Source organism: Tachypleus tridentatus, chromosome 13 (genome assembly GCF_004210375.1).
Source record: "Tachypleus tridentatus isolate NWPU-2018 chromosome 13, ASM421037v1, whole genome shotgun sequence".
NCBI classification, from domain to species: Eukaryota; Metazoa; Arthropoda; class Merostomata; order Xiphosura; family Limulidae; genus Tachypleus; species Tachypleus tridentatus.
The window spans coordinates 216,607,130-216,633,064 of record NC_134837.1 but is presented as its reverse complement, the minus strand read 5'-3'; the positions used below and the strand labels follow the sequence as shown (position 1 = coordinate 216,633,064).

The 25,935-nt window shown below is 35.1% G+C and overlaps 1 pseudogene across 1 annotated transcript in view; it reads left to right on the top strand.

Annotated features, from left to right (window-relative positions):
• Positions 1-18,043, top strand: part of LOC143238371 (ubiquitin-conjugating enzyme E2Q-like protein 1 pseudogene) — a 55,912-nt pseudogene extending 37,869 nt beyond the window's left edge. Inside the window, exon 3 of the transcript XR_013020552.1 lies at positions 14,906-18,043. The product of XR_013020552.1 is annotated as a ubiquitin-conjugating enzyme E2Q-like protein 1 pseudogene (transcript). The remainder of the gene's footprint in view (positions 1-14,905) is intronic.
• Positions 18,044-25,935: the final 7,892 nt, after the last annotated feature.

Here is a 25,935-nt window from a genome sequence, read left to right as displayed (position 1 = left end):
CACCAGAAGGGCTTTGTTCGGATTTGACTGCCACTCTTATTACGCATTCATAGTTGTGACCCTTGGGCTTTCCGAGCCTGGATCAGTTAATAGCTAGCGAAATCGGAAGATTTTGTGAGATATTAATGAAAGTATACGTAAGAGACAAGCGAGAATGTATCAGTTAGTCAAGGTTTCAAACAGATTGAAACGTGTTGATAAATAATTGGTTTCTGAAAGACTGAAAGGTATCTGTTTATAAAAAGAGTATTGTTACATCACTAAGTGAGACAAAATCAGATACATGAACAAGTTCAGAGACAGAGGAATGTGTACGAGAAAAGTAATAAAGAAACCACAGAATATACTAAAATGATCAATTATTTGATTGGTTTGTTTTGAATTTCGCGCAAAGTTACTCGAGGGCTATCTGCGCTAGTCGTCCCTAATTTAGCAGCGCAATACTAGAGGGAAGGCAGCTAATCATCACCACCCACCGCCAACTCTTGGGCTACTCTTTTACCAACGAATAGTGAGATTAACTGTCACATTATAACGCTCCACGGCTGAAAGGGGGAGAATGTTTATTATGACGGGGATTCGAACTCACGCCAGTTATTTGAAATAAATAAATTTACTTAATTTCTGTTGTGCAAATTATTAAGTAAAAACGTTTTACTTTTAGTAATAAACGACTTTATAACACCACATTTGAAGCTTTGTATTGTCAGTTACGGTTTGTGTTTTAGCAAAACGTTCCTGAAGAAGCTCTGAAACGAAACGTTGAGTGTCAAATTAATAGATTGGCGTCATAATTACATTTACTTGCTAGTATTACAAATAAATTTATAAAGGATTATATTAGTTCCTTTAGTTACGGTTTTACGTTTTTGATGGTAAGTTCTATAAGGACACATCACTTGATTCTTACTGTGGTGTAAAAACAATAATGATATAAACCGTATAAACAGTTTTTTGTGAGTGTGTGTGTGTTTCCTTTTAGCAAAGCCACAAAGGCTATCTGCTCAGCCTACCGAGGGGAATTGAACCCCTGATTTTAGCGTTGTAAATCCGGAGACATACCGCTGTTTTTGTGAGAAATGTGATATTTTTTTCCGTGATACTTTGAAGAGTTTCTATATTATCATAATTGTAAACAGCAAAACACGTATGCCTTTGACGATTGATATGATAATACCAATGCGAAATTTAGGATTAATAATATTATTTTAAATTCAAATTTAGGCTTAACGATGTTATTTGAGGTGTGTTCAAAGTCTGTGTTCTTCTGAATGCCTAATTACATAGCATTTACCGCACATGAACCTTCCTTATTATGTCATTTTTATTACAATTTCATTAAATACTTTTTTACCCATTCCTACACCTACTGATTGTGGGGGATATAGTAATGACGATACCTGTTGTGTTTGTGGACACTTTCGTTCCTTTATACACAAATTAATATAAATCCACATGTGTATTTCTTACGAGTCAAAGATATTTCTGTTTACTCTGGGTCCAAACGTGAAAATTACTATTATTCTAAGTATAAATTGCATTTCCAAGCGATAAGTCAACTTCTAACAGATAGATATCAACCACACCTAGTATATAAATCTGTAATGCGGCAGATGTAATCGCTATTGATTTGGGGATAACAAAAACACGTAAAGATTTCTGTTACTATAGGTTTGGTCTACTTATTAGTTCTATACCCTGGTGGTTCAGTGGTAAGTCTGTGGGATTATAATAATCAGGTTTTGATATCTGCGGTGAGCATAATGTAGATAATCTATATGTAGTTTGTCCTGAAACACAAACAAACAAATATTATTGTCTCAACAACTGTCTGTTTATATATATTCGTTTTCGGCTGTTGTTTTTTTTAAAGTGGCCGGTTGAGTAAAATGAGTTGTTGTAAGTTGAAGTCTTCTATATATTAATAACTAAAATTCTTATTTCAGAGTTGACTAAAGTGTTACTTAGATTAATCTGAAGTATTTTAGCGTCGATTATTGCTTATTAAATTCAACGGATGGATTCTCCATCATTTATTTTGCATTTAATTTTCTTAACCGATGATTTCTTTCAGTAAAAATTACATCTCGAACAACCTTCACGTGTCAATGTTTTAAAATTTTACTTAAATAGATGTTGAAATATTTTACAGTTGCTTTAAAAATTTAAATGCTGATTGTAGATTATATTTATGAAATTGAAACTCACGATGTTAAATACCATTAATCAATTCAGTTTTTGGACAATAACTGATATTCTTCCAAAGTTAAGTTTTCAGAACTGTACAGTAAAGAAATCATTTGCAGATATTATAGATTTATCATCCTTTCACCGACGTGAAATTGGAAACATAATCTGTGAAGTAGAAGATTAAAACATTCCTTGGTTGGTAAAATGTTCAGCTGTGGACCACAGTTTCACCTGTTCAAATCTCATCAGCATAGCTTAGGTCAACAAGCCAAATACCTTTTCCATTTCATTGCATCCCAATGGCTGACTGACCTTTAGAGGGTTGCGCCCTCTATTCGACTAAGAGTTCTAACGAATGATAGGAGATATGGAGTTGTAAGAGGATCAGTCAGTTCCTGAAGACAGGCGTGTGGTGAGTGTTGTGATTTGGGAATGATTGGGAATTTGTGTATGCCAGGGAGAAAGTGTGAATGAAAAGGAATCGTTCAGCTATTTGCATAATATTATTACTGGGAGCATTTGGAGCCAAATGATTAGGACCATTAGGAACAAGTTTAAGAGTTGATCAGCTGGTGGCTGAATAGTCCAACTGAAATTATCAGGAACTACAACAACTGTGAACATATTTGGTATTAAATTTTGCGCAAAGTAAAAGTGTGGAAGGAAAAATTATTAATTCATACATTTTTTTGTAGCACTAGAAAGTTTAATTTTGAAAGCTAACTATGAGTCATGTGGTCCCAAAATTTGAAGATGGCTGTAAAAGATAGGAGAGGCCGACAACCTGTCAGTATGACCATATATAATACATGGTCGGGCAAAGGACTTATATGAGTATAGACGAAAGGATGGATTCAAATCCCAAAAGATTTCTGTTAGGTATCGTAACAAATTGAAGAGTTGAGTAAAACTGTCGTTGAGAGCCGTCATTTAAGCTTTTCAAGTAAAAAGTTTATCGAATATGACATTTAGATACTTAACATTGATCACTGTTCGTAGTGACATTAAGTAAAAAAGGGTTGGACATGGGCGAAAGTTTCTCTATTTCTTTTTTTTTAAGTATCATAAAGTATTATTCTTGTTTTAGAGATATTAATTGTAGGACGACGACTTAAAGACGAATGTGTTTATTGCAACCTGAAGTGTATTAAGTAGTGTTACAGGTAGGTATCAGAGTTGACGGTTTGGTATTACCTAACAAGATAAACTGATTTAGGCATAAGAGCAGTGTAAAAAACATAGAGAAAATATGACGAATTGAAAAACAAGGATCGACAGAAACCTTCTTAAGAAAAACAGTTGCACGTTATCCAAAAAGAAACGAATTGTTTAGTCAGCAACTGATTGTTTTAAGCTTTGGTGTCAGACAGAGTCGAAAACTTGCTCGAAGCCAAGAAATAATATGCAAGAAGGCTTATTAGTGTTAAAATGGTTGGTAATAGAGCCCGAAAATTTGAAAAGCTGGTCTAGTGTCCACATCTGTGGAAGAATCCCAGTCAGGGCACGTGGTAAGAGATGTTACTCAGTGATACAGCCGTGGAGACAATAAACTAAATGCGTTCGAACCTTTTACTGTGAGTACTATTAAGGCTTATTTTGTTTGGTGTGGTTTTTGAACTTCGCGCAAAGTTTTACGAAGACTATCTTCACTAGCCTTCCCTAATTTAGCAGTGTAAGATTGGAGGGAAGGAAGCTCGTCATCACCACCAACCGCCAGTTCTTGGGCTACTCTTTTACCAACGAATAGTGTGATTAACAGTAACTTTATAACCCTCCCACGGCTGAAAGAACGAGCATGTTTGGTGTGAGGGGGTTTCGAATCCATGACCCTTAGATTACGTGTCGATCGCCCTAACCACTTGGCCATGCGGGGCTGGCTTATTGGGTTTAATGAAAAAAACACCAATAAATCTAGTAAGATTTCTTATAATGATGGTATTTGGTAAGGCCTTGAAATTTACTATGGTATATCGTAAATCAATATAGGTGTTTGATATTCCGCTAAATTCAAATATTCAGTGTTATACAGTAAACAAACACTTGAACGTATTTACATTAGAAGAAGCTGAGTTTTAAGGACTTAAAAACGCCATCAGTATTACATAATTCTATCATTATACGAGGACTGACTAGATTTCTGCGGTTTGTTGACCCAAACTTTCCTGTGAGTCTTGTTAAGACAATACCGCAGTTAATCAAATAATACGTTAAGTCTATATATGTCGTGGATTATATTTTCAATTTCACTTCTATGAAAAAACAGTATCTGCGATATAATTATTGAACAGATTGTAGATTAAAATTCACTATCAAAATATAATTAAAAACACCAAATAAGTAAAAGTTTATTGCCCGCGTTTTGGTTTTCATTTGTCTTTCAGTTTGCTTTTAATAGGATAGCCACATCGGGCTATCTGCTATATTAACTGAAGGGAAAAAACACCTGATTTTAGCGTTGCTAATCGGTACACTGTTGCCAATACAGTGTTATATTATTGAAAATACGAGACCTAGGTCCTTCAAAGAATACCTCTTAGTATCACGTCTTATTTACGTTATATAATAACGGCTTTAAATCTTTAGAGAACCGACGATCAACGGGTGAAATAAAAATTAACAAAGCTTTTATCAAACACATAAAAAATAATTTGAACCTATTTCAAATACAGTTATTTTTTCAGTTGTTTCTTTACAGAAGTCTGCGCGGAACAAAAACATGAGCTCGGCATGGCCAGATGGTTAAGGCACTCGACTCTTAATCTGAGGGTTATGGGTTCGAATCTCCGTCACATCAAACATGCTTGCCCTTTCAGCCGTGAGGGCGTCAATCCCACTATTCATTAGTAAAAGAGTAGCCCAAGAGTAATAATGACTAGCTGCCTTCCCTCTAGTCTTACACGGACGGTAAGCGCAGATAGCCCTCATGTAGCTTTGCACGAAATTCAAAACAAGCAAAGAAAAACGCGTGACTTTATTGCGTTATGCGAGTTATCTTTAAAAATCATAAAAAGTAAATAAGTTACATAGATGACAAAAACTTATCAAACTATAATATTACAACCTTTCATCAATGTTTTTCTGTCTTACTTAAAAAATAAATTTAGACGTGTTTCCCTTCCAAAGAAACGTTTAAAGTTGGATTAAGTTAAATCTCATGATTAAAAGTTTGTTTAACAGATAGCACAAGATGTACAGTGTACGATCTCTTTTCTTTTCATAAGACCCCAGTGGTTAAGTGGTATGTCTGCGGCCTTACAACGCTAAAATCCGGATTTCGATAACTTAGTGCTTAATTAAAAAATAACAAAAAAATTATTTTCATGAAATCTTTTCTACAGGAATTGACATATATATATGTATGCCGGAATATTATGTACAGAAGTTGACATTTTCGTATATGTATATATGCACTGAAATCTTTTGCACATGAGTTAACATATTCACATACCGAAAGTTTCTGTACAGGAGTCGATGTATTCATATATACCAGGTCATGGGCTCTCCCGCTTCACCCCAAACACACACACAAAAAAAGAAACATATGAATTACCCCCACCCGAAATTATTGTCAGACTTGTATTTATAATTTCAAGTACATGTTATGCAAGAATAGGGAACTCTGTAGCACTAAACACATGTTTTTACAAAGAGGTAGTTGATTCTAACTATTTTGATTTGAGACTTATGTTTTCGATTTGTAATTATATAAACTTATTCCGAGCTCTTGCTTATTTTCCGTATTGAGATTTCAAAATAAGGCAGATTTTTATCAGATCTTGTTAGGTAAATCACTAGCATGTCAAGAGGTCACTGCAGGTCACGGTACAAGATAGTTTTGTTTGTAGTTAAGCACCAAGCTACATTATGGACTCTCTGTCCTGTGTCCGCCACGGGCACCAAATCACGATTTTTAGAGTTAGAAACCATCAGACTGACTGCTGAGCAACTTGGAGGAAGGAATATTAGTTTGGGTCGGTCTTAATTTCAACTTGTTTCTTTTTGAAATTTGCGCAAAGCTACACGAGGGCTGGCCGTTGATAGTTTAGTAGTGATATACAAGAGGTAGGGTGGCTAGTCATCACCACCTACTTGCAACTATTTGACCACTCTTTTATCAACGAACAATGGGCAATGACCGTCACATTTTAGTATCCCGAAAGCTAAAAGATTGAGCATGCCTGATGGGATTCGAATCCACGACCCACATACTGAAATTCAAACACCGTAAACACATGACAATTCCAGGCCCTTAATTTTGTATAATGCCCAAGAAACGGTTTAACAGCGCCTGGCATGAACAGGTGGTTAAGACACACGACTCGTAATCTGAGGGTTGCAGGTTCTAATCCCCGTCACACCAAACATGCTTGAACTTTCAGCCGTGGGGGCGTTATAATGTGACGGTCAATCCCATTTTCATTGATAAAGGAGTAGCCCAAGAGTTGGTGGTGGGTGGTGATGACTAGCTGGTTTCCCTCTAGTTTTACACTGCTAAATTAGTGACGGCTGGCGCTGATGGCCCTCGTGTAGCTTTGCGTGAAATTCAAAACCCAAACCTAATAAGCCTCCAACTAATGTTGTTTCTTATCGTTTTATAAACCTTATTAGTTATCACAGTAAAAGGTTCGAGCGCATTTTAGTTTATCGTCTTTACGGTTATTTTACTGAGTACCACGTGCCCTGACTGGGATTTTTTCACAGATATGGACACCAGATCAACTAGTCTTACACTGCTAAATTAGAGACGACTAGCGCAGATAGTCCTCGTGTAATTCAACAAAAATTCAACAAAACAAACAAACGATTGTATCGACACGATTTACGTATCTTCACGAAATTTGGAAAGCTTTCAGTAAATATATAAGTCTTTTGTATAGGAAGAAAAATCAGAATTTCTAATAAAGTATTTTTGCTAAAAATTAATAACTAAACATAAAATAAGATGAGTATTGAGTACTAGATGTTGTCTTTATTTCTTTTATCAAAAACATTACATTGAAAAGTAACATAAGAAACTAACAATAACAAAATAGACAGGTATTAACTATTTTACTTCTTTTGCCAACTGCCATTTAGTCGATCAAATCTGAGAATCGGTAAAAACGCCGTAAAGTATTGTTTGTTTTTTGCGCAAAGCTAAACGAGTGCTATATGCGCTAGCCGTCCCTAATTTAGCAGTGTAAGATTAGAAGGAAGGCAGCTAGTTATCACCACCCACCACCAACTCTTGGGCTACTCTTTTAGTCACGAATAGTGGGATTGACCGTCACATTATAAAGCTCCCTCAGCTCAAAGGGCGAGCATGTTTGGTGTGAAGGGGATTCGAACCTTGGATTACGAGTCGAGTCCATTATCCACCTGATCATGCCGGGCCCACTGTAAGATATGAAGTACCTAAATAAGACAATGTTAGTAACATATAATGACAGACGAGACTGTTAAACAGTTGGTTAAACTTCTGTATCTAGATACGTATTGTATCGACTATGTAACACAGTTGGTTAAACGTCTGTATATAGTTTTGTATTGTATCGCGGCATCAATACTTAGATACATATCGTATCAACTACTATGATTAGATATGCACTACTAATATGTACGCAACTGTCACTGCATCCTGTCTTCTATAGCCTTTAACTTGTACTTCCCAATAGCTTCAATTCTATCTATCGAGGATCGGGTGTACCTAAAGCTTAGTGTGCCAAAAATACCAATCCGAAGATTCCTAGCTTTTTACCCTTTGCTGCAAAATCGCGCTCCACACTGGGACCTTAAGTACGCTATGATGTAAGCGGCCAAGTTTCGCTATTCGTTCGGGAAAGAATATCCTAAGTGTTGGTGGTGGGTGCTGTTTACTAGCTGCCTTATCTCGAATATTTTTTGTTATGGGCGGCTACGCGTAGATAGTCAGTCCTTTGTGTAGCTTTGCGCAAAACTTCTAGAAGGAATCAAAGTACTTTATCGATTCTAGAGGCACATAACTAACCAGCAGCTGGGAATTCTGAAGGAACGTAGTTTCGAATGCAACTCATAAATATCTCAAAATAATTTTAGAAGTTAAGAAATAAAGTGATTATAGCTGAACGTTTCACTTCATCTGAACGTTAATTCCAAGCCTACGTTAAGATAAGTTTTGTGTTTTTCAATCGAAGACGCGACAAACTTCTTAATTGATTTTTAAAGTATGAATAACGTAGAATATTTTCAAGTAAATAAAACAAATAGATAACAGTTCTTGTTATCAAGAACTGGGAGTTATTTATTTTATTTCCAGAGCACAGATAGCCCTTTGTGCTTTATAACAAACAACAACATTCTTGCCCAGAGGAGCGTAATCGGAAAAAAAAACAACTAAATTCCATTACGCGAGTTGATGTTATGATGTTAAAATTCTTGGTTCATGAAATGTTTTTACGCTTAAGAGAAATATAATGAAAGAGACACTAATACAGAAGCATTTCTTTGTAGCTAAGAAAAATAAATATGTTCACATTCTAAAAATAGCGTTTTGTTTTATTTCACGCTGACCAAGAGAAAGTCTGACATTACCTGATTATTTTCTATTTCAATGATCCGGAATCTTGATTTCAGTGTATGCTATAAATATGGAATTATACAGTTTGTGATAAAATTATATTTATTAACTCGGATAGTGTTGCTGTTAAAATGGCTCCAGTTAGATATTATGTTTGATTCAGACACATGCACAAAGCTACATAAGGGTTATTTGCACTGGCAATCGGTACTTTTAAAACGATAGACCAGAAGGAAAGAAGATAGTCAATAGTGCCCGCCGCTAACTTTAGAACTACTTTAATTGCATGGTAGAATTGCATTGGCACTGTAATAACGCATAATGGTTGCAAAGTGCGGAAATATAATTTTACTGCAACGGGACGCGGACCATGCACCCTCAGATCCACGGTCTGGAGCGCTAATTAGAATCAGAATAGACATATTTTAAAGCTCTTCTCCATCATTTGCGTTTTTAGTGGATTTTACTCGCTTTTCAACAGAACGTTTCTACTTGTCCTCAGAAAGCGAAGAACTAAAGAAACTGGAATTAAATATGTATATTACAATAGTAGAAATCTGATATAAACTGCTGGCCAAAATCTTAAGGCCAATAAAGATAAAGAAGAAATATGCATTTTGCGTTGTTAGACTCAGCCACTTATTTGAGTAGAGCTTCGAAAGATGAAAATAAAAAAAATGGAAAGTAAAAATAAAAAACCTTTTTAGCATTTAATAGAGAAATTGTGAACACTATGAAATTACCCTAAATACTAGATTATCAAAAGTTTAAGACCATACTGAAACGAAGCGTTAATCGGTAAACAAGTAACGAAATTTAGTCATTTGTGTTCAAGTATTAGCGTTGTCAACATCTCCCACTGACATCTCCTGTGTTACATTGGGTAAAAACATGGCAAAGGCTAAAATGTTGACAGAGTTTAAACATGGCAGAATTGTCGAGCTGCAAAAGCACGGTCTTTCTCAACGTGTAATCGCTAGTGAGATTGGGCGTAGTAAAACTGCTGTTGCAAATTTCGTAAAATACCCTGAGGGATACGGAACGAGAATTTCAAGTGGTCGGCCCAAGAAAATTTCCCCGGCGTTGAGCAGAAGGATTCGACGGGTTGTTCGGCAAGACACCAGCCGATCGTCGAACTAGATTAAGGCCCTCATGAACGCAAAATGCAGCTCAAGAACAATAAGACGACATGTTTTTATCCAGTGTAACACAGGAGATGTCAGTGGGAGATTTTGACAACGCTAATGCTTGAACACAAATGACTAAATTTCGTTACGTGTTTACCGGTTAACACTTTGTTTCAGTATGGTCTCAAACTTTTGGCCAGCTAGTATTTAGGCTAATTTCATAGTGTTCACATTTTTCCTATTAAATGCCAAAAAAGTTTTTTATTCTTATTTTTCCTTTTCTTATTTTCATCTTTCGAAGCTCTACTCAAATAAGTGGTTGAGTCTAACAACGCAAAATACATATTTTTCTTTATGTTCATTGGCCTTAAGATTTTGGCCAGCAGCGTATGTTGTTCAATTTACTGAGGGTTAAACACTAAGTCGGGATCCTTTTTAGACACATAAAGCCAAGTCAGGAATAATTTGTCTCAGTATTAGTGTATAAAAGTGTTCCTCGACAGAGAAAATGGTTTGTTTATTTGTTGATTTACTTTCTTCACCAGAACGTGAATTTTAGTAAGACGATGTAGAGACTTAACCTATCATTTGATTGGCTACTATCGCTACAGCAGACTAGTTTCATCGAATTCACGGCTCATCACTGCTTCCTGGCAGCAAAGCAAACAAAGTATTACAGGTTATTAGTGGCGAATAAGAAACTTTACATCTAAACCAAATAGGCTCCTTACGTCCTATTACTATATGAGATCTACATCGTTTATTTCCAAGCAGCGCTTAAAAGCCGTGAATTCGATAAAACTACCCTGTTGCAACGTAAGTAAATAATAATGGATTAGAATAACCTTCTAAATAATCTTTTCTTCACTGAATTACATTTTATGAAGAAAAGTGATTAACGAACAAATAAACAGTTAGTCCGCTCTAAAATTATGAAAAATCAACCCATTGACTGCGGCAGTTGAATTTCGTGTGCTGTAAACGGTGTTACGGTGTACAACTCACAAAAGATACCATTTTCCTTTTGAGAGGAGCTGCAGTTAAAGCGCTAATTATGACAATATATCACACGTTATCCAAATATCCAAGGTATTTTAGGATAATAGAGCAATAACTGTCTGGTTTAAGCACAAAGATGCAAAATGGTTCATTTGTATTATGCCTATCACAGGGATTGAACTCTGAATTGTATCTTTATAAGCTCTCAGGATAGTGTTAATTGTAAAACTAGTGTTTGCAGAAAAAGATGGTGATAACTGTAAGACTGGTACTCCGTAAGGGCAAGTCTATAAAATAAAAAATAATTGGGGTAATGTAAAAATATATATAAATGTATTACAATATAATGTAATGCATTATTGATTTGAATTTTGTACATAAAAACACAATAGTTATTTGCGGTTTGCTAAGTTTATTTATAAAAATCACAGTGTTTGAAGAACAACCACGTGATTACAGCGAAATAGCAAACCCACGTAATTTGACAAGATTAATGTTTATAACGGGAAGACGATCCAATTACTGTGACAAACAGCAAAACGTGTGATTTATAATACAATAATAATTTAGACTTATGGACTTTATTGTACCCCTTTATATAATAATAAGTTTTTGTATACGCATTTTATTAGATTTCTATGAGCTTGAAGCACGGTTTCGTGGTTCCAAAGGGTTATCTTTTTGTATAAAGTAAGAGGAAGGGAGTACATATAGGATTGTGTCTTCCACTGTTTGAGCGATTGATATATTCTGACATTAAAGACATTTGCGAAGTATTCCAAGGAAAGTGAAAGCTGAACAATGAAACCCAATAAGTCAGTTGGGTTGAAAAAGTTGAATCGTATCTTCCCAGTTTGGTATTTGTATGAGACAAATTTCTCCACCTCGATGCATTATTAAAAATTCCTCACAGCAGCTTGTTGGAAACAAGAGCTGGGATGAAGAAATGAACATTCACTGAGTTTTCGAGGTTGTCAGTTGCACTGAGGATCCGTTGTTTAATTTAAAACGTTTCCACTCGATCGACCTAACAGTATCAGAATTAATATATATGTTTAAATTCCAACTGCTTTCCGAATAATTCTTTCCATGATATCAGATAATGTGCTATGTTTAGATATTAAAGGTAAAATATGCTGAGAAATTAACACCGAAAGAACAGACAGTAGTAGGGATTAATGTATTTAGCGTTCCAAGCCTAAACGCTGGAAATAATGAAAGGCTTAAGCCCACATCGTCGAACACACCTAGGTTTGAGCCTCATTAATTCACCTTTAATCACTTTAATATCCACATTTTTTTTTCTTCTGCGGCTTTTCGTATATTATTAACTCTACTTGCAGACCATATGTAAATACAAAAAGCTCCTCCAGTAGCACAGCGGACGGTCTGCGGACTCATGATGTAAAAAACTCAGTTTCGATACTTCTGGTGGACGAAGCAAAGATACTCATTGGGTAGCTTTGTGCATAATTATCAATAATTAGTAACATCCGAAAATAATTCTGTATTAATCACTTATTACAAAAGCATGGTGATAACTGTAACACTGATGTTTACAGTAAAGCATGGTGATAACTGTAACAATGATGTTTACAGTAAAGCATGGTGATAACTGTAAGACTGGTGTTTACGGTAAATGATGGTGATAACTGTAAGACTCGTGTTTACGGTAAAGGTTGGTAATAACTGTAAGACTGGTAATTACTGTAAAGGATGGTGATAACTGTAAGATTAGAGTTTACAGTAAAGGATACTGGCAACAGTAAGACTGGCATTTACCTTAGATGAAAACCAGAATTATTAGATCGCAGGGATCAAGCAGTAAGTGAACTGATGGGTATATCCTGTAGAAAACATAAAATGTTTTGGGTAGGTTTTCCACTAATCCAGGTATTAGTAAATGAGTATTTAAAGATAATATATTTTAGATGATGTAGTTTCCATATTCTGAATATAATGGGGTCGTACGTGGTATAGTGATTAATGTCGGGATGTGGAACAAAGATTTGAAGTTTGACCTTTATTTCGCTAAATTTGCTCTGCATTTTTAATTGTGAATGCGTTATAAACGTAACAGTCAATTCTGTTATTTTGAACAACAGCCCGTTGGAACCCTTTAGGTAATGGGCGCTGCTAGGTGATTAGTGTCTCTCTGGTCAGTAGTTCAAAATTATGGACACTTGCTTCTCGTGTACGTATGGCGAGTTTTAGGTTCACTATTCTAATTATTGACTATTATGCTAGAAATATACTGAGAAAAAATCAAATCAAATATAAAATCCTGCACTTTGATAACAGGGAGATTTTAATGGTGGTTATTTTGCTGGAAAATTAGGAGAGATGTATTATGACATTTTATAAGAATTCTATTATTTTACGTTGCAGGTTAGGCCTTTTATTTCTGACTGTGTATAATAAAGTGAATTTAGTATTTAAATTGTAAGTGCATAAATTGTTTAAAAATATACAACTTCCGATTTGAAGAATTATGTGACTCTAACAAGGTTTTTAACTATCTTAACGTTTCCGCAAATCTATTTAGTCGTAATTTAATAAGTAAGCATTTTATGTCATCAGTGGCATTCTTTTTCTGAAGACCTACACCCACCAGAAGAGGAAGCCTATAGTTTGTAAGCGAAGCAGGTTTTCCTTCAAGGACACCACAGTTTCTCGCGTACAGCGGTTGGCTTACGGTCGATACAGATTGGAACATATTGATATATATCGCATGTGTCGAATTTCAGATAGCTCTTTGGATCTTCATTAAAAAAAAAGAAAAATGTCTTCTATTGTGCAGCAATGGTGGATGAACCTAATCTTATCTTAAACAATGTGTATATGGGATGCTCTTTCTTTTCTTTTTACCACATTAACCCTTAAAATGTGTTAGATAACTTTTGAAATGGAAACACTCACTTAGAATGAGTTATTCTAAAGTTGTTTTGTCTTAAACAAACAGTCATTTACAATATTTGAGTACTTTCTAAGTTGTTTGTATGTATGGCTAAAGATGTTCGAATTTGTATAACTTTAAAAGCACGAGTTATTTCCTTCGTGTATTGAGCTACGAAATACAACATTTTCAGAAATCTGTCTGTTGTTAGCACTCCGGACTGTGGATCCGATAGTCATTGGTTACGCACTATTAGTGAAATAAACACTTGTTGTCATTATTAAAGAGACGATCAAGTGTTACTATTCTATATGAACACCTGTATTTGGTGGTAGGTACTATTTACTGGCTGTCTTCCTTCTAGCATGTCAGTTTAAATTAAGGATGGCTAGTCTTTATGTTGCGTTGAGCGAGTATCTGAGTCAAAGAAACTGATTGGACATTACTTTTTAACGTTTTCCTTTATATCTTATCTTATTTTTCAAAATTAATAAGATTACTTCAGCAAAACGCGGGTTCGAATCCCCATCACAGCAAACATGCTCGCCCTTTCAGCCGTAGGGGCGTTATAATGTTACTGTCAATCCCACTATTCGTTGGTAAAAGAGTAACTCAAGAGTTGGCGGAGGATGGTGATGACTAGCTTCCTTCCCTCTAGTCTTACACTGCTAAATTAGGGACTGCTGGCGCAGATAGCCCTCGTGTATCTTTGCGCGAAATTACAAAAACAAACAAACTTTGGCAAAAATCTGGGTAAATGGGTTACGAATCATAGTAGGTTTCTCAGATTAGGACATCTAATCCCACAGAATGCAGTTACTGAGCTTACAAGTTGGAATTACGTGTTTCGTACGATTAATATAACAAATGAATCATTGTTCTGTAGAAGCGGGTTTGAGAAACTACTAAAATATTCCGTCCTTATTTTATAAATATTATTTTAATTACCTCGTTAACAAGATTTGTTTTTTCATTGATAAATTAGTAAACTGTTCATTTACTACTTACTTTAGCAAAATATTTACAACCTAATCCTGCTTGTCTGTTATTCATCCAATTTCCGGCACTTAATGTTAGCAGTGATAAAAGATTTGTTTTCACTAATAGTCATTTGATTCAATTTAATATGTTTTTCTCTCTTTTTTCGTTATCACACAGGAAGAAGATAGATTCACTGTCGTGGCTGGCGTCCAACATTCCTTGTCGTGATGTATTAGTGTACCCTTCCACGTGATAGTAGTGAAAGTTTTCTTCACTAGGTGGCATATTTAATTTCATGGGCATAAAATCTCCGTATCGTAGAATTACAAATTTTCAGGCTGTACCCTTAGATTCAATGAATGAAAATCTTTATGAGAAAGTCGAAACCATAGAGAAAACTTAATACTATGTTCGATACTCAAAAGGTACGATACTCATCCAGTATAAAAACGACGGAATTTACATTTGAAAAATCATAAACTGGAAGAAACCCGAAGAAAGCTGAAAACATATGAAGACGGTGGGTATTTCTAATCTGTGGATATTCTGAATAGTGATTGGCTTTCCTTTGAGTATCACTAAGCCTTTTTTTTTTTCAACAGTTGAACAAGTGGTCGAAAAACGGACTGAACTTGTATGAACTGAAGTTTTCATAAAACACCATGAGAAGTATTGACAGACACATATGTATATAGTTCGTAATGTACTAACAGGATGATTATTGAGGGTGCTTGAAAATAACGACCGGAACATACACCCCTTCCCTACTCCATCATGGTTAAGTTTCCGTAACAACGACTTATTTCTGGATTCGTACCAATTATCGTAACGACCTGAGGATCCTTTCATCCGATATTGTTATTTCAAAACGACATGGTGTGTATTATAATCTGTTTCAACTCAGTTTTTTAATCAAATCATGGACAAAAAACAGAACAACAGCTGCCCAACTCACGAAGTCTTTCAAAGGATTATTTTTATTCAAATTCACAATAAGTTGTGCATGTATTTAGTATATGGGTATGGGTTTTAGTAGATAATAGGAGATAAGACTAGATAAAAGGAGAGAAAAAAATGTTACTTAACGTATTTAATATATCAGTACAAGTATTTGTACAATATGTTGCTGCACCAATCCAATGTGCCAGTACAAGTATTTGTACAAGGTACTGATGCTCCAATCTAATGGATCAGTACAAGTATTTGTAGAATATGTTGCTGCACCAATCCAATGTGTCAGTACAGGTATTAGATTGTCCAGAAATAAATGTCGTTTTTGAACTGCGAAGTTTGGAAAAGTATTAACCAGTGTTGTAAAACATACTTTAATCAAAGTAAACACCATTTGCTTCAACACAATTTTGCAAACATGTAACGATGCTGTTTGTTCCCCTGCTATAGAAATCAGAGTTTCTATGGTCAATGAACTCCCTGAAGGCTTCTTTTGCAGCTGCCTGATTTTCAAAGCATTTATTGTTCAAAAATTTGTCAAGTGCTTGAAAAATGAAAATTTGTAAGGAAAAGGTCTGGGGAATAAGGTGGATGAGACAAAACAACGATTCCCAATTCGTTCAATTTTTAGAGCTTTATCCTCATAACGCCGATTTTGTTGATCTTCAGTCAGCTCATGTGGAACCCACCACTTATCCAACTTTTTCGTCTTCCCAATCGCACTCAGGTGGTTAGCAATGCTTGATTTGCTTGTGTCTAGCTTTTCTGCAAGCTTACTCACTGTTGTACGAGAGTCTGTTTCAACTGCTTTCCTTAATGTGTTTTCATCTAAAGATGGTTTCCTTCTACGACCTTCGTGGTCTTCAAGACTTTCAGTACCGTGTCGAAACCTTTGGAATCGACACTGAACTGTACATTCAGTAGCAGATCCATGGCCGAATGCTTGTTTGATGTTCTGTGTAGTTTCGGTAGTTTTTCCAAGTTTGAAGCCGTAGAGGAAAATCAGACGAAAGTCCTTCTTCTCCTTGCTGTCTTGGGGGTTGCGAAACTTAATCTGAGTAGAGTTGAGACAGTAGACAATTAAGATACCTTGTAAGCGGCAAACGCTGGATTTATCCCACCAACCAAGGATAAGTTACTTAATATTCAGCTTCTAAATGCTATCGTGAGAATTTCAACGTTTATTTCTGGACAACCTAATATTTGCAGAGTATATTGCTCCACCAATCCAGTGTCTCAGTACAAGTATTTGTGCAACATGTTGCTGCACCAGTCCTATGTTCAGTACAAATATTTGTACAATATATTGATTCACCAATGTATTGTGTTAGTACAAGTATTTGTACGCTTACCAGGCAACATGTAAAATATAAGAAGATTTGTAACTTCAAAATCTTTAGTTAAACTAAGTCACATTGCTCTTTAGAGTTGTTTTGAGGATTGGTGGGCATTACGTCCATAACTATCTCTTATTCTTCAACCTGGGATTAAAATGGATTATCAATGTTACCATCTTTTCTAAATTCGATTGTTTGCAAGAACTTAAATTTAACGATTAAATATTTTACCCTGACGCTCGTTTGAACTTTAGTGACATTCAATGTTAAGAGTGCATCTGTGCTGGATATAAGTAAAAGCCTGATGAATAATCCTTCTTTATAAAGTATTTTCCCACCATCAAAAATCACTGTTTTTAATTCTCAAATTATCTACTTGTTTTTATATCACTCACTACCGCTAGGATCTACATATCGCTTTATGTTTTTGTCTGTTAAAACATTCAGTACAAAAGAATTGACCAAAGAAATTGGGTGAAATATGAACTTATATTCCGTGTAAAATATAAAGAAAAATCTAATAGTAATCAGTTGGATTAATTACGAATGATATTTACGTTTAGATTTATTAATGTGTTAATTACAAGTTATTAGGGAACACGTAACTAAAAGAGTCATGGATCGAAACACAATTTAGTACACTAATCGAAAAATGTGTTTAAATGTTTAAAAAGCAGATGGGGACCATATGGTGATTTTAAGGTTGTATATTGAGTATTGTCTTTTGAAGAAATTCGTATGTAGCTAGAAAGTCGAGTCCTTTGTGTAAATCACAATATCGTCACATCTTTGTACTCAGTAATTACAATAGCTAACTGTTCACAAAGTTTAATGGTATGAGGTGAAATAAAAGAAAATACAAGAAATTTTGACAGAAAGTTTTAAATTTTTGTGTGTTTTGTCTCATTAATTGGGCCGAACATTTAGAGAAATATTACTCAATTACTACTTTTTTGTCTAATTTTGTCTATTTGAAGTAAATTTGGATCTTGAAAGTGTAATTAAAACAGTCTTACATTATTTAATAAAGGATTATAATTATACTGGTGTCTGTGTATTGTTATTTGTACTTAACACAATCACTGAGATTATAACTGACTAGATCTAAACACATCTAAACTTAAAAATGTCTCAATGAAGCAGTTGTGGTTGCTCAAGCTGTCGTCGACACTAGTAAAACATACTTGGACTGGGCAACGTGGTAATAAAGCATGCTGCAGTTGCTGAGATTGTAGCTGACACTATTAAAATACAGAGAAAGTTAACATCGAGTCAGTACACTGGGAGGCCCAGAATAAAAGGACTGGAACGTGAATAAAAAATGAACTTTCTGATAGCAGTTTATATCCAGGTGATGTACCACACATGATTATAAAATAAATCAGTGCAAAACACCTTCAAATTCCTGCATACAAAGAAATAAAAAAATCGATTATTTTTCAGAGTATAATAATAACTTAAATTTACAATTGTGTTAGTTTTGCTGAATATAACTCGTATTACAATCGTGCGTGTTTTTTGTTTCATTGCTTATTTTAGAGCAAAGCTGTTTTGAGCCTCTTACTGTTTTCATCGGAGGGAACTGAAACCTGGGTTTTAGCATTGTAAGTCTATACATTCACTGCTGTTTCACTGTGGGACCGTAAAACAAATGTTAAAGGGTAAAAACGCGATATTAAACAACACTGGATGAAGAAAAAAGGATAAAAGAAAATGGTTCATCAATTAATCACATTTTTCGTCAATAAATTGTAGTGGAAGAAAACATTCTGCAAGTATTTCAGAAGTTTTCTTTTATATTTAGTTTTCATATATTTAGTTACTCCAAATCAACGGAATCCCACAAAGAAAAGTATTTGTACCGCGCAATCTCAGCTGACCCCAAATTATATATATATTTCTAGCACAGGACGTCTGGTGACTATATAAAAACATATAAGGCCATTCATATCTAAAACCTCAAGACTGTACAAAAACACTTTAAGTATTAAACAACACAAAGGTCACATATAAACATTATGTCGATGTCTCCCTTACGCCACACAAACAATTATTTTGTTATCTCTTGACGAATCATACAACCAGAAGCACCGAATGTTTGTATATTTGTTGTGTTGAATTTCGCGCAAAGCTTCGGGAGAGCTATCTGCGCTAGTCGTCCCTAATTTAGCTGTGTAAGACTAAAGGAAAAGCAGCTACGTAGTAGTCGCTACCCACCACCAACTATTAGGCGAGTTTTTTACCAAATAATAGTAGGATTGATCTAACATGGCTCAAAGGGCGAGCATGTTTGGTTTAATCCTCAGATTACGAGTCGAGCACCCTAACCACCTGGTCATGCCCAGCCAAAACACTGAAAGTTACCCCAAGCTTTGCTTGTTTGTTTGTTTTTTGTTCTTAACCAAAAAGCTACACAAGAGGCTATCTGTGCTGCATCTAACACGGGTATCGAAACTTGGTTTTCGGTGTTATAAATCTCTAGACTTACGTCTGTGCCCTTGAGAGGAGGGATAAAGCTCTACTTTAAAACTAAGTAAATATAAATTTATTGTCAAGATGCAAAAACGTTAAGCAGACATGCTTGAAGGAATTAAAAGTTATATATTTTAAAATATATATGAAAACAATATTTCATCGAATCAAGATCAACAACTTGTCAAACTAAACCCTAACCAGCCACGACATGGCCAAGAGTACGTTAATTAGGACTTAATCACAAACAGTAATTGAGATAATATATTGTAGAAGTAACTTCTTATCAGTAACTCCCATGCAGAAGGTAGATGGAAGTTGCCCATCAGTTGGGAGCTCTTCTCTAACTACACGCATTACTGTTCATGATATTAAACTATCTTTCAGCAACTTATCACAACAATGTTTAAACTGCTTACGTCTTCAACAATGTCACATTTGAGTTTCTTATTTGCTGTATAATGCAGGTATAGCACAGATTGCCTTTCGTGTAGCCTTGTGCTTACGAACAACAAAGAAGAAAAGCAAAAACAAAGCTGTGGATAACATTCAGTGTCTCTGGTGGTATAATTCGTCCAGAGATAAGAAAATAATTGCCTGAATGGAGTAAGGGAGACATCGAAATAATGTTTATATGTGACTTTTGTTCTGTTTTAAAGTTAAACTATTTTTGTACACTCTTGAGGTTTCAGATATGAATGACCTAACACGCTTTTACATAGTCATCAGATTTCCTGTTACGAAATTAAAATAATCTGACTGGATCAGAAAAGGAAAAAAAAACTGGACATACTAGTTTCTCCAAAATACGATGTAAATACTTTTATTTAAATGGACGGGACACAAAGGTGGCGAAAAAGTTCTACCATAACGTGGTATAAAGAAAACCATTTCTATGTTTATATAAATATATTCATTTCAGTTTTTATAAAGTATATAATAAATAATATAGACTCTTCAATTACATAACATATCGAAATTTTTAAAACATTTCCTGACTCAATGAATATCTAAGAAGTCTGTTCTGCGGATTTGGTTGGTGAATTTTTGAAAACCTTCAAGTAGAAACAGGAAGTACGATTTACAGGAGCTGTGAGGACGTACATAATGTAAACAGGCAGTATTTCAATGTTGTCTGGATCCTGATGACGAGAAACCCACTTAAAATGACAATGTATCACGGAATGACTGGTATTAACACTTTTCTTAATAAGCAGACAATAACGTTTCGGCCTTTCCAAGTCATCTTCAGGTCGAAACGTTGTTCTCTGCTTATCAATAAAAGTGTTTACTGGATATTTTGTTTTTTAACACGTTAACAAATCAGACTGTGCTGAATTTTTTTTACCGAGATTATTGAAATAGTTTTAGAAAACATACTACAACTTTCACCACGAACCATGTAATTAATTAATTAATTACATGTAATGTAATTAAAGCATTTTTAGTAATTGTTTAATACCATTTTGTACATATACTGAGTACGACGAATAATGGTTTACTATTTTCTGACTTTATGATGACGAGAAACCCACTTGAAGTAAAGATGTATTCTCAATACGGCTAGTATGGGTTTTAAAATTTTAATTAAAATACAGAACAACGTTTCAACTTTCTTAGGTCATCTTCAAAATCATATTCTGACTTTGTTTACTCATTGCCTATGAAAATAGCACAAGTTTTCACGTTCTACGTTTCTTGTGCGCAGCATACCTTGATCAAAGAAGTAGAGCATAGTTTTTAACCTCTCCTAGCGGGATCCTTTAAAACTTTATACATAAATGTTTGTTTTTGGAATTTCGCACAAAGCTACTCGAGGGCTATCTGTGCTAGCCGTCCCTAATTTAGCAGTGTAAGACTAGAGGGAAGGCAGCTAGTCTAGTCATCACCACCCACCGCCAACTCCTGAGCTACTCTTTTACCAACGAATAGTGGGATTGACCGTCACATTATAACGATCCCACGGCTGGGAGAGCGAGCATGTTTGGCGCGACTCGGGCGCGAACCCGCGACCCTCAAATTACGAAGCGCACGCCTTAACGCGCTAGGCCATGCCGGGTTCCTTAAACATAAAGATATTAAACAAAAATATCACCTTCATAGGTGTCACCAGTTGTTTTCGTGGGGAGGGTCTCCTAGAATTTTATATATATATATATATATAGTTAGATACATATACGTAAGTCTCCACATGCTATGGTAAGAATTTAATGACTAAAAACTCATGTTGAAATGAAGTAAATACTGTACATATTCATAACTTTATTGAAGTTTGTATGTAAACGCCATACTAAAAATACGTATGCAAATACCTTGTTAATAAATCTTATGCGCCTTATTACATAGTATAGGATAAACATGCTGTCATTTGGAACCTTAAGTTTAAGTTCGGTATTATACTGTATCGAACTGACTGGAGGTATGTTGGTGCAATCAAACAGCCACAACCTTACGCAGTGCATTTAGTTGCTCCAGCTTAAAAGAAAATATAAAGAATCTATCTAGGTCAGTACGTGACCTTACAGTAAGGCATTGACAGTACGGTGTAGAACAGTATGGTACTTACCTATACAACTTCGTACTGAGATACGGGATCGCTGGCTGTACAGTACGTTTTAACATGTTATGGACGTTCTAAGAATACTGTTGTCACTGTTAACCTGTGAATAGATATGACAGTTAGTAGAATTAATGTTTATATGTGAGTCAAAAAATACAAATTCTCGTCTCCTTTCCGTCTTTAATTAAAACACAGAATGTGTATAGACTTTCCAATCTGAACGGTAAAGCACGTGAAAGGGTACAAGGAATAAATTAATAGGACAGAGGCCTCCATTCTTTTTTTTAGACCCACTGACAACCACTCAGATGCGTCCGTAATGTATTGCAGCTATTTAAAACCGAATATACTGCACCCCCGAAGGCTTGGGTAAGTATAACACTCAATTTCAGGATTCGATATTCTGTGGAAAAACGAAGATAATCCGTTATGGAGCTTTACACATAAACAACCAAACGATAGACTTCACCATCTCACTGATAAGTCACTTCGCAGTTGAATGATGGTGCGTGTTTAGAGAGTGTTAAGTGCGGCTCGTATCTCAGAGCTGGCATGCTAATCCTTAGAGCACGATCGGTTTAACAAAAAATGGAAGATGCAGGTTACGTAAAATAAACTTATAAAAAGTGTGGAAACGTTTCGGCAAAAATTATCACTTGAAATCAATATCTATTAATGGTTGTATCATAAGTGCAATGTTTCTACTTAAGTTTTCATTAGTAAAATAAACTACTACTTTAGCTCGCCCCCTAGTGGCACAGCGATATGTCTGCGGACTCACAACGCTGGAATTTGGGTTTCGATATTCGTTATGGGCAGAGCACAGACAGCCCATCGTGTAGCTTTGTGCTTAATTACAAACAAACAAAAGCTTTTGCTCATTCAAAAGTTGTATACTCGTTTACATATTTTATTTCATATAACTGATTGTCAAATTTTGAGGAAAATAAACATGAAAATGAATTTTGGGAAATTTTTGAGGAAGAAAAGTTTTTCAAATATTAAACCTAACCCACGCAGACGCCGGTTTTTACGTTTTTTGTTCCCGCATATTAGTTTGAAGTGATAATTATTTTGTTCTTTAATTGTTGGAAACTTAAATGATTAACATGGTAATCAATCAAAATTTTTTTTTCGATTTGAAGGTTAAGATAATGAAAGAACAATTTGTTTCCAGCTAAAATTGTAGGTGAACATTTTTTGTTACTTTGTGACCTACCATGACCACTGAAATAAAATCTCACACCAGATGGCGTACCAAACACTTTTTTAGACCATGTGACAAAAAGTAGTTAGCTGCAGAAAATAATTCACTTATGTTTTTACGAAATTTACATACGGCTTTGAAATGGTACTTAAACACACACACTGACGTCGGTAGGGGCCCGGCATGGCCTAGCGCGTTAAGGCGTGCGCTTCGTAATCTGAGGGTCGCGGGTTCGCGCCCGAGTCGCGCCAAACATGCTCGCCCTCCCAGCCGTGGGGGCGTTATAATGTGACATTGGGTCAATCCCACTATTCGTTGGTAAAAAAGTAGCTCAAGAGTTAGCGGTGGGTGGTGTTGACTAGCTGCTTTCCCTCTAGTCTTACACTGCTAAATTAGGGACGGCTAGCGCAGATAGTACTCGAGTAGAGTACTTTCGCTTTGAGCGAAATTCCAAAATCAAACAAACAAACAAACGACGTCGTTAGGACTAACCTATACTTACTATTCGAACAGAAACAAAAATCTGCATGTTGTCAATACAACAGAGCTAAAAAGAGGAAGGAAATTTAAGAACATCATGAGATGAAGAAAAGATCTGAACAACAACAACAGTGAAACATGTAGCTATAAAAAGCTTTGTATACCACTCAACAATCCATAAGACTTTAAATCACCCTCAGGATTATATGAAAAGAGAGATTTAGCACTTCACTTTTTTTAATAACTTGATTGTGCAATATTAATTACAAGACGACCAAGTAAGTCAATTCTCAAAACCCATTTTTAAAACTTTTTAAGTTGATCGTATAATATTAAGTATCAGACTACCAAGTAAGTCAATTTTCAAAACCCATTTTTTACTTTTTAACTTGATCATATAATATTAGGTATAAGACGACTAAGTGACTCAATTTTCAAAATACAATTTTTAACCTTTCAATTCGATTATATAATATTAAGTATAAGACGACCAAGTAAGTCAATTTTCAAAATACTAATTTTTTTAAACTTTAATTTCAATGACAACACAGTAGCATTTAAGCAACAAGAATAGAGTTCTTGCAGAATTTGAATCTTTGTGAGTAGGCTTAAGCGATAGTATTCATGTTTGTAGCTACTCTGTGTTTATTTATCGAATTTCAAAGTTTCTGTTTCTTTCTCGTTTTGAATGCTAAAGTCGAAAAGAGATATGTAAACGAATATCTGGTTATAGTGAATTGCCACTACTAATACCTGGGCACCTTGTTTGGTGTTAAGCGCATAGCTACACAAGGGCTAACTGAGCTATGCCAAACGCAGTTATTAAAACTTGACCTTTAGCGTTATAAATATTCAGAGATACTGTTTAGCCATTTGAGGGCTGCCTAGTCATCTCCAAGACTTTTTCTCGGCGGGTTGGTTTCTGAAGTCATTACACATGTAGGCCGCATCCAGTGCATTCATAGTAAGACTCATGTCAGTTTGAAGAGGGATATTGATAGACGAAAAACGTTACGATAATATATTTCTAAAGCCACGTACAACAGTTTTGGCAGCACTATATTTAATTTTTGTGGTAATCAAAACGTAGTTGAGGTATAGAAGGAGTTCGTTCAAAACGAAGATATTTCAACTGACGCCACCGACACCCATGTACCTTATCTTCTTTAGTAGTCTGAGCACTTCGAGTCGAAACCAGCGAGCATTGTTGATTTGATTAACTATTTATTCTAAGATTTTAAGTTTGGAACAAAAATCAACCTTATTACCTGTCAGTTAGAGGAATTGGAATTTTCAACCATCAATTTACCTTTTGCGCACATGGTCAAAGGTCATATGGTCCAGGTGTGCTTGCTCCTATTTTTTATTATGAATAGAGAGAACGTAGTCAGCTAGCGGCAGACGTTGTAACGAAGGTTGTGTCCAGCTCTTTGAATTGAATATTTCACTTTTATAACATACTCGGGAGCATCACTTCTCGAATCCTTGATACGATACCCGTTTGGACTCAACTGGATCAGACGGTAATGACAGCTTATCATGTATAAGTGGCTCAAACGATTTTACAGAAATATTCAAATGACATTTACCAATATTATAATATCTGATAGGTTGCATAACGAAACCGAAAAAGGTCTGAATTTACCAACATACTTAATATACTATTAATAGTATAGAATAAATTGGTTCCTTGTACAGAATGTCTTTGTCTGTGTATTATAAATAGCTAAAAAGTGTTGGTTTGATCTCGTAATTCTTGTAAGATCACAAAATGGACTAAAAATCAGTCAGACGTTTACACACATACACACTTTTTGTTTTGATTGTTGTTTATGCGATTTAAACAAGAATTGGGATTTTAAGAAAATATTCAGTTTGTTTTTAATAGTTATTTATAAACACAATATAAACTTACTTTCTTAAATCTTAAGTCTAATCGAACAACTATCTATACTCAAAAACTTCAAACTTGTAGCCACTACCAGTCTACCAAAGTTGGATGTGATAAAAAAACACATAACGTTTAAACACCTGGAGGTTAATATATCAATGCTAATCTTTATATTATGCAATATGTTTGTTCTGGGGATAAAAGTAGTATACCTTATATAACATAAAAATGAGCATTAATTATGTAAATTTTTGGGCATAAAGATGAATTCTTGATACAATATTCTTACGCTGAGGTCAAAGTAACGTT